General features: G+C 39.5%; 1 long non-coding RNA gene across 1 annotated transcript; it reads left to right on the top strand.

The window, feature by feature from the left end:
* The first annotated feature begins 4,664 nt into the window (after nt 1-4,664).
* Nucleotides 4,665-11,586, top strand: LOC138746181 (uncharacterized). The gene is made up of 3 exons (XR_011346746.1): nt 4,665-5,022; nt 8,699-8,772; nt 10,088-11,586. It is a non-coding gene; the product is annotated as an uncharacterized lncRNA (long non-coding RNA).
* The last annotated feature ends 721 nt before the right edge of the window (nt 11,587-12,307 follow it).

Here is a 12,307-nt window from a genome sequence, read left to right as displayed (position 1 = left end):
GAAGGGTTAATGGAGTCAGGGGTTTTAAGGGCGGCACCTGACAGTATGTGGAACACGCCCATCATGCCTGTTCCCAAACAGGGTAGAAAAGACTGGAGGATGGTACACGACCTCCGGGAAATTAACTTGGCTACCAAGACCATCGGGAGACCAGTCCCAGACCCATATGTAGCACTTAGGGCTCTGAGTCCGGAGCACGAATACTATACTGTCATTGATCTGGCAAACGCATTCTTCTGCTTGAATTTAGCTGAGGAATGGCAAGACTGGTTAACTTTCACTTACCAAGCACATCGGTACACATACACTAGATTACCTCAGGGTTATAAGGACAGTCCAGGACTGTTCAATCAGGCCCTTAGCGAAATCCTAATGAAATTAAAGCTCCCGGAAGATGTTACACTGATTCAGTATGTAGACGACCTACTATTAGCAGGGAAAACGCCACATGGGTGCCTGACAGGGCAGCCAAACAGGTTACTGGTTATCATGAACATATACAGGGGATGATTTTGAGGTCCCATAACAAAAAAATGAATCTGAAACTAAGGAGACTTGTAGCAGATTGAATGACTACACAGATGAGTTTTGTGGAGGAAGAGTGCTGTACAACTGGCTCCCTGCTAACTGGGATGGTCGGTGTGCTCTAGTAACCCTTAATGCGCCAGTGCTGATTGTCAAAATGCAGGAGGGAGACGAGGATTCCCTAGAATTGCGCCACACAGAGAGTTGGCTGTGGAGAAAAAGGAGGAGTGTTGGACTCTTGGGGCCGGGAGGAAGGAACCCTGATGGGGTATGGATTGATGCCATTGGCCAAGCCCGGAATATTCCGGACGAATTTAAATTAGCCGATGAGATTGCAGCTGGGTTTGAAAGCTTTCCTGTTTTTAGTGCAATATTTCCCATCACTGTAAATAAGAATGTTAATAGGATCAACCTTATTCACTATAATGTCCAGCGCCTTGCAAATTTGACCAGGGACGTTGTTGAGGCAATACATCAACAACTGTCAGAAACTTCCCTTATGACACTTCAGAATAGGATAGCGATTGATATGGTCCTGGCAGAGAAAGGTGGAGTGTGTGCTATGTTTGGAGATCTATGCTGCACTTCTATCTCTAATAACACAGGGCCAGATGGATCACTCACTAAGGGGTTAACGAAACTTAGGGCATTGGCGAAAGAATTAAAAGCCCAGTCTGGAGTCTCCAATCCTGTTTTATCCTGGTTACAGGGAGTGTTTGGGAGATGGAGCACATTGTTAGGACAACTTTTGCTGGGTTTGTTCATTTCTGTATCAATTTTTATCACTTGTGGCTGTTGTTGTATTCCATGCATTCGAACGCTGGTCACGAGGACCATAGAGACAGCCCTTGCTGACCGTGATGAACTGCCTCCGAAATATCAAGCTGTGCAGGCTGTGGAGCAAGACTATCTCACATTACAGGAGACGGAGAAAGTTGCTGAGATCGATCTGGAGTCTGAAGGGGAATGTGATGGGAAGGAGGGATTGTGAATTAGATTGTTACACATATAATTTTAACCTTGCTTGTAACCTAATTATTATAACCTTGATTGTAGAACAAATATTATAACATTGATTGTAACACAAACATTATTAATCAGATTGTAGAACAAGTATTATGAATTAGATTGTAGACCATATGTTAACTTGGGAATTTACTAATGTACGGGGGGTTAGCTAGTTTTTTGCTTGGGGGCAAATGGGATGAAACTTGTAAACGGGCAATGGGATCGGGGTGACGGATGGGGGGTGTACGCAAAGGAGGGTTGGGGGAGTCCTCGCCCACCAGCCGAACTGCCCTGTGAACAGAACCCGTATAGAGCTTGGCAATAATAGGCGAACTAATGTAACGCGGTGGTAGCATAGTCAGGGCGAGATTGTCCTCTAAAGAGGACAAAGGAGGGATTGTAAGGTAAAACATCATGAGATGGGAATGTGTAGGGAGTTACCCTGTACAGGGCAGTAACAAGAAGGGGAGGTGTCCTTGTACTCCTGTTAGGTAAAACATCATGAGATGGGACCGGAGAAGGAGTCACCCAGTACTAAGGAGTAACAGAATGCATCCTTGTACTTACAAGATAAGAGAGACATTGATGGATTGAGAGGCAGGAAGCTAGCAGGGAAAGGATAGCAACAGTTTTAGTCATTGGACAAGTAATGATATGATGATGTTCTAAGCATGTATCCAAGGGTATAAAAAATCACCATTTTGCTGATAACGGCAGAATGCATTCTCCGACTAACTTGTTAGTCGCAAGTGTTACAATCCGGTAATAAAGAACAAAGAACCCTGATTTCGACTCAGCCTGGTGTTTGTCTCACTCATTCATGAACAAAGCAGACCTAACAGTGTTGGGTTTTTCCTCCTTTGCCTTTTGTCAGTGAGGTGGGCTCTGCGGTCTTCTTCAAAGGAGGTTGCTGCCCGCCAAACTGTGAGGCGCCAAGATGCACGGTTTGAGGCGTTATCAGCCCACTGGCGGTGGTCAATGTGGCAGGCACCAAGAGATTTCTTTAGGCAGTCCTTGTACCTTTTCTTTGGTGCACCTCTGTCACGGTGGCCAGTGGAGAGCTCGCCATATAACACGATCTTGGGAAGGCGATGGTCCTCCATTCTGGAGACGTGACCCATCCAGCGCAGCTGGATCTTCAGCAGCGTGGACTCGATGCTTATCACAACAATTAGTTTACATCTGAATAGATACAAGATCATTTGACTTTATATATATGGGCCCTATGTACAACTTTAAATTGTGACAAACAAGGTTTGGAACAAAAGGATGTAGTATTAACCATCTTAAAAATAAAATCCCAAACCTCATCTGAAAATGAAAGGTTTAAATCCTATTCACAGGCATTTTTAAACTTTAATTAGAGGGGTATGTCTTAAACCTAACAACTTATCATAAATAATGGATATTAAATTTTTGCGAGAATGTTGTAGACTAAAAAATACACCAACAATGTTTGCATCAGGTGCCCCAAGAAAATCAAATATCTGAGATTGAAGAAAATGCCGGATTTGCAGATATCTGAAAAAATTTATATTTGGCGAATTAAACTTTTTAGAAAGCTGTTCAAATAACGCAAAGCTGTTATCAATAAAGCAAATCTTTGAATCGTTCAATACCCAATCTATGCCAGTCATGAAAAACAAGATAATGCGAAGAAAGTTGAAAAAAAGACGATTGGGTAAAATAGGGCTTGAAAGAGAAGGACCATAAAGTCCAAAATGTTTGCTGAACTGCACCCACACTCTCACAGTCTGCCTGACAACTGGGAAATAAATCAGTTGATTTATTTGAAGGAAAGAGAAGTAAGGATCCAAGAAGTGCTGGCATGTAAATGTTTTTAGCAGAGTTCAACCCCATTGCTACCCACACTGGACAATCAACTCGGTTATGAAAATGTAACCAAAACAAGGTTGCCCAATAATGGAATCTAAAATTAGGTAGCACCATGCCTCTGTTCCTTTTTATATTTTTGAAAATGAACTTTGTTTAGATGAGGGTGAGTCAAAAAACAATTTGAAAATGAAAATTAGTATAGATTGAAAAAGCTATAATAAATGTAGGTAAGATATTCATTTTAATAGAATTAATATGACCGACCAAAGATACAGAAAGGGAATCATTGTGTTAAAGACTGTTTCACAGGCTTTAATAATGTGAGAAAATTTTCTTTAAAAGATTAAGATTCTTTGTAACTGTAATACCAAGATAATTAAATTGATTTCCACCATCTTAAAAGTCTACACTGATGGAGGTGCATGCAAAGGGAAAAGTTCACTTTTATGCAGATTTAATCTATATCCTGAAAACTGATTAACTTGAGAAAGTATTGGAAGCGTGGATGCTAAGGAAGTGTCAGGCCTTCAAAAGAAAAGAAAAAGATCATCCACTTAAAGGGAAACTTGATGTTCAATTCCCTTTCTACAAATCCCTGAAATATCTTCAGACTCCCCAAATGCAATCACTAATGGCTCTATGGCCAAATCAAAAGGTAATGGGCTTACTTGGAGATTAAAAGGTGGTGACTGTTGAAGCCATTGAGCATGAATATAATAATTTAATCCATGAAATAAAACAAGGTCCAAAATTGAATTTTTCTAAGATTGTAAATAAATATATCCATTCACCTCGATCAAACACTTTCTCTGCATCAAGGGAAAGAACACATTCAGGAATGCACTGGAAGGTAAATACAAAATATCTAATAAGCGATGTATATTAAAATAAGACCAGTCTGATTTTCAGAAATGATAGATGGTCAAATATTCTTCAATCTACCTTAGCCAATACTTTTATATCAGCATTTAATAAAGAAATTGGCCTGTAGAAGGAGCACTCGGGTAGGTATTTACCTCTCTTTACTATGGGAGATAGACATGCCTTGCTAAATGCTGCTGGGAGATTACTGTGCCTAAACAAATCAAATAACATAGAACTTAATTGAGGTGAAAGCAATTGAGAAAATGATTTGGAAAAACTCCACAGGAAATCCATCAGGTCCTGGATCTCTTCCAGAATGCAATGAAGAAATAGCAGTAGCTATTTCCCCCTTGCGACATCGGCTCATCTAGTCTCATTTAGTCATCCGAAGAAAGCATGGGAATATTTAAACGATCAAGGAAACTGTTCATCAAACTGCTGTCATTTCTGAAGCATAAAGTCAGAAATTAACAAAGTATTTGTATCAAAGATTTTACAAAGTCATTACCTGATAGCAAACTCCAATATCAATGCCAATGTCTTTTACAATGTCAGGCCAGGAAGAGTCATAGATAATATAACAGGGACATGATCTGATAATTACAAAAACCAGTCAGTGGGATTAGTTGATTATCAACAAGGAAATAATCAATTCCAAGATTAGAAAAGTAATCTAGCTAATGAATTTATTGTGTTTTATTTGATCTTTCCTTGCATAAAATAGCAGCACCACTTGGGTACAATCATAACTGAAACTGGAAAGGATCCAGGAAATCCCAAATGCATTTGGTGAGTGTTAATAACATGCCAGTAAAATGCAGGGGTTTTTTTTTCCTTCTTTGCTAAAGCTTTCACAAACTACAGGAATAGATTCCTTGTTTTTAATATTAATCCTTTGCTGGGACTTTCTATCATTAAAAGGCATCAGCAACAGGAATGTGGGCCTTTGCAGTTTCAGGAACTAACTTGGACCATCTGCTGGAATTATTCAATGGATCCAGAAATTCAGGACTCCAAGCTGTTTCTGGGTTATTTAACATTTACCAAGCCAGAACATCAAACCCTAAACAATGGGTTGTCCACCCTTTAGGGGGTGTCTGTGAGTGCTTGTCTGGAAGCAAGGCAGGTGTCTCTCCTGACTGATGGCCAGTATTTTGTCGAATCTATGAGTGCCTGCTGCCTTGCACATTCTGACAAAGGGCTCTGGCCCAAACTGTCAACTGCTTTTTTACTTCCTGAAGATGTTGCATGTCCTACGGAGTTTCTACAGGAATTTAGCGCATTAAACTTTCTTGAATTCAGGTGCTGTCTATGTGGAGTTTGCATATATGCAAGTGCTCCACTTTCCTCGCACATTAGAAGCATTTCATGGAGTCATACATCATGCAAGAGGTTCTTCGGCTCAATCCGTCTTGTCGATCAAGTTGGTCTTCTGGGCTATTCCCATTCGCCTGCATTTGGTTCATATTTTTCTGAACCCATTCCTTCCAGATATTTGTCCACGTGTCTTTCAAAAGTCATGATTTTACCCACTTCAATAGCTTAAAGTGATGGTTGTTAGGTTAATTAACCACTGTACATTGACTCCGTTGTGCAACTAAGCAGCGGACTTTGGGCAGTAGCAGATAGGCCTTTAAGGAGAGTATAATGAGTGAGGTAAAGGTAATGTAAAGATGGGTGGCCTGATGGACACAGTGGTTGAATGGGCTTCTCCATGTTATATCTCAGTCTTTGTGACAAACTTCCCAGAGGTTCTTCAGAGCTGTCAGTAGAAATAGATGGATGGGATGGGATGGGATGGGATGGGATGGGATGGGATGGGATGGGTTGGGATGGGATGGGATGGGATGGGATGGGATGGGTTGGGATGGGATGGGATGGGATGGGTTGGGATGGGATGGGATGGGATGGGATGGGTTGGGATGGGATGGGATGGGATGGGATGGGATGGGATGGGATGGGATGGGTTGGAAGACTCAATCATTTTCCTCTCAAAAACAAGAGATTCAGAAAATGATCAAATTAATAGAAGACACTTCACATACTTAGGATTTTTGGAGCCTTTAAAGGCTGTTGAAACTATTTCTTTGGTCAATCACGCCTATATTTTGTATTAGTAAATCAATACAATATGCCAATGAGCTTTACAGGAGCTGAGGCAGACATCATAAAAGTGGGCAGTAGGTTAAAAGGATAGAGCTTAAGGAGAGGGAAATGGAGAGGTGGTGGAAGGGAGGTCTCATCATGCAGGCTCAGGCATCAGATGACTCAGCTGGTAATGAAAGGTGGCAACATACAACAGGTGAGAAATGGAAGGAGGCAGGATTCTTGGAGTGCATAGGCCTGGAGCTTGTTGCTGAGATATAGAAGCAAAGGCCACGGAAGATACAGATGAGCAGTGCAATCGGCACTCCTAGACTGGTACGCAACTACATCTGTCTTTTATTATCTTTCAGTTAAACTTTGAAAGTGTCCCTTCATTATTAAAGCGCAGTTCCTTTAATGAATAGCTGGATACATGGCAGTAAATTTCCATCTTACATTCAGTTTTATCATTACTTCACATTGATTCTGAAAATAAATGACCATCTACATCCATAAGATTTATTTGCAGTTTTGCTTCAAATATAAACTCCTTTGAAAATTTGGTGCGGAACAAGAGTTAAACATGGATGTGATTTTTTTTTAAGTTGCCTTAAGGCTTTCTGTGATTTGTTGTCAAGTTAAAGCAAAACTGTCTGGTGTATTTGTAGCAAAGAGGGCAATTAATAACTATTTTGACAGCTACCAACAAGTTATTTTCCAATTTTTCTCTTGCCATGAGGGTTTTTCTGATTTTGATGAGAATACCCAGTGAAGTTGTCAGGCAGTAGTAGTTCTTGAGATATTATCCAAATAGTATAGATATTACACAATTTCACTTCAGTGGGCAGCACGGTTAGTGTAATGCAATTACAGTGCCAGTGAGCTGGATTCGAATCCAGCGCAGTCTGTCAGGAGTTTATACATTCCTGCTGTGTTTATGTGGGTTTTCTCTAGGCTTCATCCCACCCTTCAAGAATGTACAGATGTTGTAGGTTAATTTGAGTATTTGGGCGGCATTGGGTCATAGACCCGAAGGTTCTGTTACTGTGCTGCATGTCTAAATTAATTTTTTTAGTTAATTAAAATTCACAGTCAAGTCTAATCCAATCTATTTCCCTTCTGATGGCAGGAGAATGTCTCCCAATGGGCTCCTTGACCGAGACTCCTGTCACACTTAGTTGGATGCCACTGTTTGGAAGAGGAGCAGGGATATGATCTTCAGTTAATAATCATCCAACAATCAACCTTGCAAATCTGATTGTCTAGTCATTATCACTGACTTTTGGGGGAGATATTGGCTACTGAATTCAGCATGGATTGAAATTCAAGTGCTGAAGCACTTTGTTGTGGTGGCGGATAGATGGGGGTGGTGGTGATAGGTTGATTGACAGAGGAAATTTAATGTTCAGGAGCACTTGCACAACACAAGTTCTTGTTAGGTTACTCTGACCTTACCTGCAGTTTTGATGAATCCAGCTTTCCCTTTCCTTCCTCTAACACTTCAAACCTGGCAAGTCTGCTTCCCTGCAAAGAATAAGCATGCAAATGAGCTTGAACAATACAGTGCTCCTTAATAAACCTTCCATTTTGATTCATATCTATTTGAAAGTGACTGAAAACTGCAAGATAAACCTAGCCTCATAAAATGTAAATCTGTTTGGTTGTTTGTTTAGAACAGTGCCAAAGATAGAGGTATGGTGGAAGACTTTAGTGCAATAAAATGTCATCTTTAAAGAGGAGGGTATATTTTTAATTGTAAATTAAAATATGTGGACATGTAGCACAACAAGAATTTTCTGTAGGGTTCAATATCCTCCAACCAACTCTAATCCTTTTTCTTCCTGCCTCTGAAATTGCTGAGAGGGCACTTTGTGCATCGTAAATCAGATAAGTAATGAATGCACTGCTTTCTAGCACCATTGTTCTGGTAGCGAGCTACTGTGCGCATTTCACTCTCTCTGGATAGAGGGCTCTACTTTGCATCATAATCAATCCAAGTGCTCGGAGATGGCCCTGCTACCATCAATAGTGTTTCTTCCGTTAGCAGTGTTTGACACATATTGCCAATGCAAGTCTCATTAGAGGATTGTAAACGTTCCAAACCATCGTTGATGCCAAAAAGGCCTCATATGCAGTTAGTAGATGCGATAAAACTGTGAGCAGCTATTCTGTAATTCTCCTACATGCACGTGTTACTTATAACCTTTGGATTTTCAGAATGTGCCCTGATATTATTGATGAACAACCCAATATATCAACAACCCAAGACCTTAGTATCTATTCATGAGTTGCTATCAATGTGCCAAGCTGACAGGCCAAACATTGTTGTTTGCAATATTACTTAACATTTTCTCATATTATTTTAAACCCATCTTTATAGTAACAATCCGTGATGAGAATTCGATCGTCCACACAAAAAATTTGCACAGTCAGAATCACAGCATGTGGCTAATGGTATGTACCAAAACTGTAAGCTGAAGTTCAGATCTATTTAATGCCATTGAACTAAATTTTAGAAGAAGAATGCAGTTTGCAGTTGGTTTGCATTTTCATCATTTTAGTACAGAATCAGAATTTATTGTCATGAACAAGTCATAAATTGTGGTGTTTTTGCAGCAGGCCTCATAGTGTAAACATTCACATTATAATCATCTTACAAAATGTCCTCAATGGAGTGACGTCTGGTGACCGTGATGTCGCAGGCCGTGTTAATTACCCTCTGGAGTTTATTCTTGTCCTGAGATTTGGTGCCTCCATACCAGGCAGTGATACAACCAGCCAGAATGCTCTCCACGGTACACCTGTAGAAGTTTACTAGAGTCTTTGGTGACGTACCGAATCTCCTCAGACACCTCACAACATTTGGCCACTGGTGAGCCTTCTTTGTGAGTGCATCAACTGGGAGCCTCCAGGACAGAACCTTGGATATGTTGACACCCAGGAATTTGAAATTCTTGACCCACTCCACTACTGAGCCCATGATGAGGACTGGGTCGTGTTCCCCTGACTGTCTCCTGAAGTCCACAATCATCTCCTTGGTTTTGCTGGCATTGAGCGCAAAGTTGAATGGTGTAACATTCAATGAGCTGACTATCTGTCTCCCTCATTGCCGTTTGTGATTCTGACAACTGTAGAGTCATCGGCAAACTTGTAAATTGCATTGGAATTGTGCCTAGGTGTAGAATGAGTAGAGCAGTGGGCTAAGCACGCATCCTTGGGTTGCACCTGTGTTGGTAATCAGTGAGGAGGAGACGTTGTTTCTAATTCGTATTGACTGTGGTCTCCTTTACACATACTAAAAATATGATACAACACCTTAACATGATATATTTGTTATGTCAGCCACTTCTACTAATATAGTATGCTCATTAATTTGATTTTGTCTCCTCTTTTCATCAAATGTATAGTCTTTAATCTCCTGGGAATGAGTGAAATGAAATAGTTTGAAGTCAATTGCAAAAGATTTGACGAATGTTGGTTTTAAATCAATCATTGTATTTTTCAAGGCTGTCCTGTTTTAACAAAACCAACTTCCAACGTCAAATGCACAAATGTTAGTTTAAGCGATAACCAGTTAAGCGACAGTGGTTATGAAACTGCAGGTGTAATTTTCCTTAGACTGAGCACAGTAAAACATTGAAATTGAACAGAAATCACCACTAAAAAAAACTTGTGAAGCGTCTTTACCTCAGAGTAAATAATCAATAGTATTTTTATATCCTGAAGAGAAATCTCGCGTCTCATGCAAAATGATGTGTTTTTGTCACAGTTTCAATGCCATTATACTTGGGACCAGGAATTCACCTTTTCATGACGGAGAAATTCAAGGGTCATGGATCACAAGGTTAAGCTAAGAAGGGACAAATTTCCAAATGGTTGGGCACTAAGATGAATCTGGAGCAAACAACAGACACATCCTATGCTTTACTTAATTTGTGTTTAAAAGTTATACATTCTCTTCATCCCTTTAAATTTCCATTACAAATTTGAATATCTGGAACTATAATGTAATTGTGTTTTTAAACTTGTCACTGTTTGGTGATACTTATGTGATGTCATTGTTTTTTTAATTTTTTAAAATTTTTCACAGTGTGAACCATATCAACCAAAATATAAACAAACGTTTCTCATTAAATATACACAGTGGCATTTTCTCCCTTTTTTCCCCCCTACCCTCCCTTCCCCCCTTCCCACCCCCCTCCAAAACTAATAAATATTCAACATATGCAATACAATAAAACCATTAAACGATGTCTTCACACAATGAAAAATAAACATGAAAAGTGTGTCATCTACTTTTACACACTGGATCAAGTCGTTTTGTTTTCTTATCATTTTAGGGGGTGGAAGTCCGAGGCAAGCCCTCTCTGTTATGTTCCATGTATGGTTCCCAAATTTGTTCAAATAATGTGAATTTATTTTTTAAATTATATGGTTTTTTTTTCCAATGGAATACATTCATTTCCATGTACCATTGCTATACTCTCAGGCTCTTTCCATTTTCCAAGTTGACATTATACATTTTTTTGCTGCTGCTAAGGCTATCATAATGAATCTTTTTGGCGCTTTATCCAATTTGAGACCTAATTCCTTACTTCTTATATTACTTAGAAGAAAGATCTTGGCAGAGAGTGACTGAATGTGGGTGTGGTAAAGCGATAAAGGGAGAAAATGTGGATGATAAAAGGATACACTCGAACATGGTGTTGGAATGAGAAGGTGAGACATAGAGAAAAAATGCATTAGGAAGGAGGGAGAGTGAATTATGGTAAGAAAGGCATTAGGAAGAGGTAGAAGGGGAAAGGCAAATAGAAGAGACCATTGGCATCTGAACCCTACCATTCCTGGAAGATGTATTCAGTGCAGCAATCACATCGAGACAAGTATATGGAGTCCAAATGGATAACTTATTATTCCATTTGAATTCACAAATTTTAGTATAATTCTGTTTCAGACATCAGCTTTATTTCCCATCTTTTCTAAGTGGATATTGTTGAAACATGTGCGGCCAGGTCTTACTCCAAAGTGTATATAATGAGTACAAAGGCCATCGTTTCAACTGACGTCAGCTTCTTAATTTCTGAAATGCAGCTACAATATAATTGCAATGATCCACACAAGACTTCATGTACATCAGCATTCATTTGATGTTATGTATCCCTTGGATAATAAATAGTGATGGCAATAAAACTGAGAACTCTTTATTGTCCTTTGGTTATGGGTACCTGAAATGGTATGTTGAAAAGTTTATTTTTGCTAAATCGGCAACCAGCCTAAAGCTGTGTCACCGGCCAGTATGATACTCATCAAAGAAGAACTCCACAATTGTGCTTCCAGCATTAATACATTTTGTTTATTGCAGAAGAAGTACATCTGTTCTTTTTAGTCTTTCAGGGAGATAAAAGCCTCATGTCCATATCTATGATCAGTAAAGCAGCCAAAAAATTCATGCCTAATTCGTAACACTAAAACTGCTATATAGAGACATCAACAAATTCTGCTCAGCCTCAAGAATTAATTCCAGTGCATTTAAGGGCATCTCTGTGTGTCCCATGTTTTCCTGTCTATCATCTTCTTGGGCTTAGCCCAGTGAGGTGGTGCTGAGAATAAAAAAAACAAAATGCATGGAGAAAAATAACCATATACATTTCACATCCCTCCAATTAAGTCTAATGGGTGTCATTTTGATAAACTTGATTGTTAGTCTTCCATAATGGTGCAGACATTTCAAAATTCTGTTTACCAATATAAATTCATATAAATACAAATTTTTCTGATGTTATTGGCCAACATTTTTGCGGAAAGGAAAACCTTCAAAGTTCCTAGGGTTAATACTGAAACTTGTGCCTTCAAGCAGCCAATAATCAAATGTCCCTTGGTACTATCTTTAACCTAAGTTAAAACACGATGCTGGAGAAACTCAGCAGGTACTTTATATAGCAAAGATAAAGGTACATAAACCAACATTTTGGGCTTGAGCCCTTCGTCG

This window comes from Narcine bancroftii, chromosome 11, assembly GCF_036971445.1.
Source record: "Narcine bancroftii isolate sNarBan1 chromosome 11, sNarBan1.hap1, whole genome shotgun sequence".
NCBI lineage: Eukaryota > Metazoa > Chordata > Chondrichthyes > Torpediniformes > Narcinidae > Narcine > Narcine bancroftii.
This window is presented reverse-complemented; position numbering and strand designations above follow the sequence as displayed.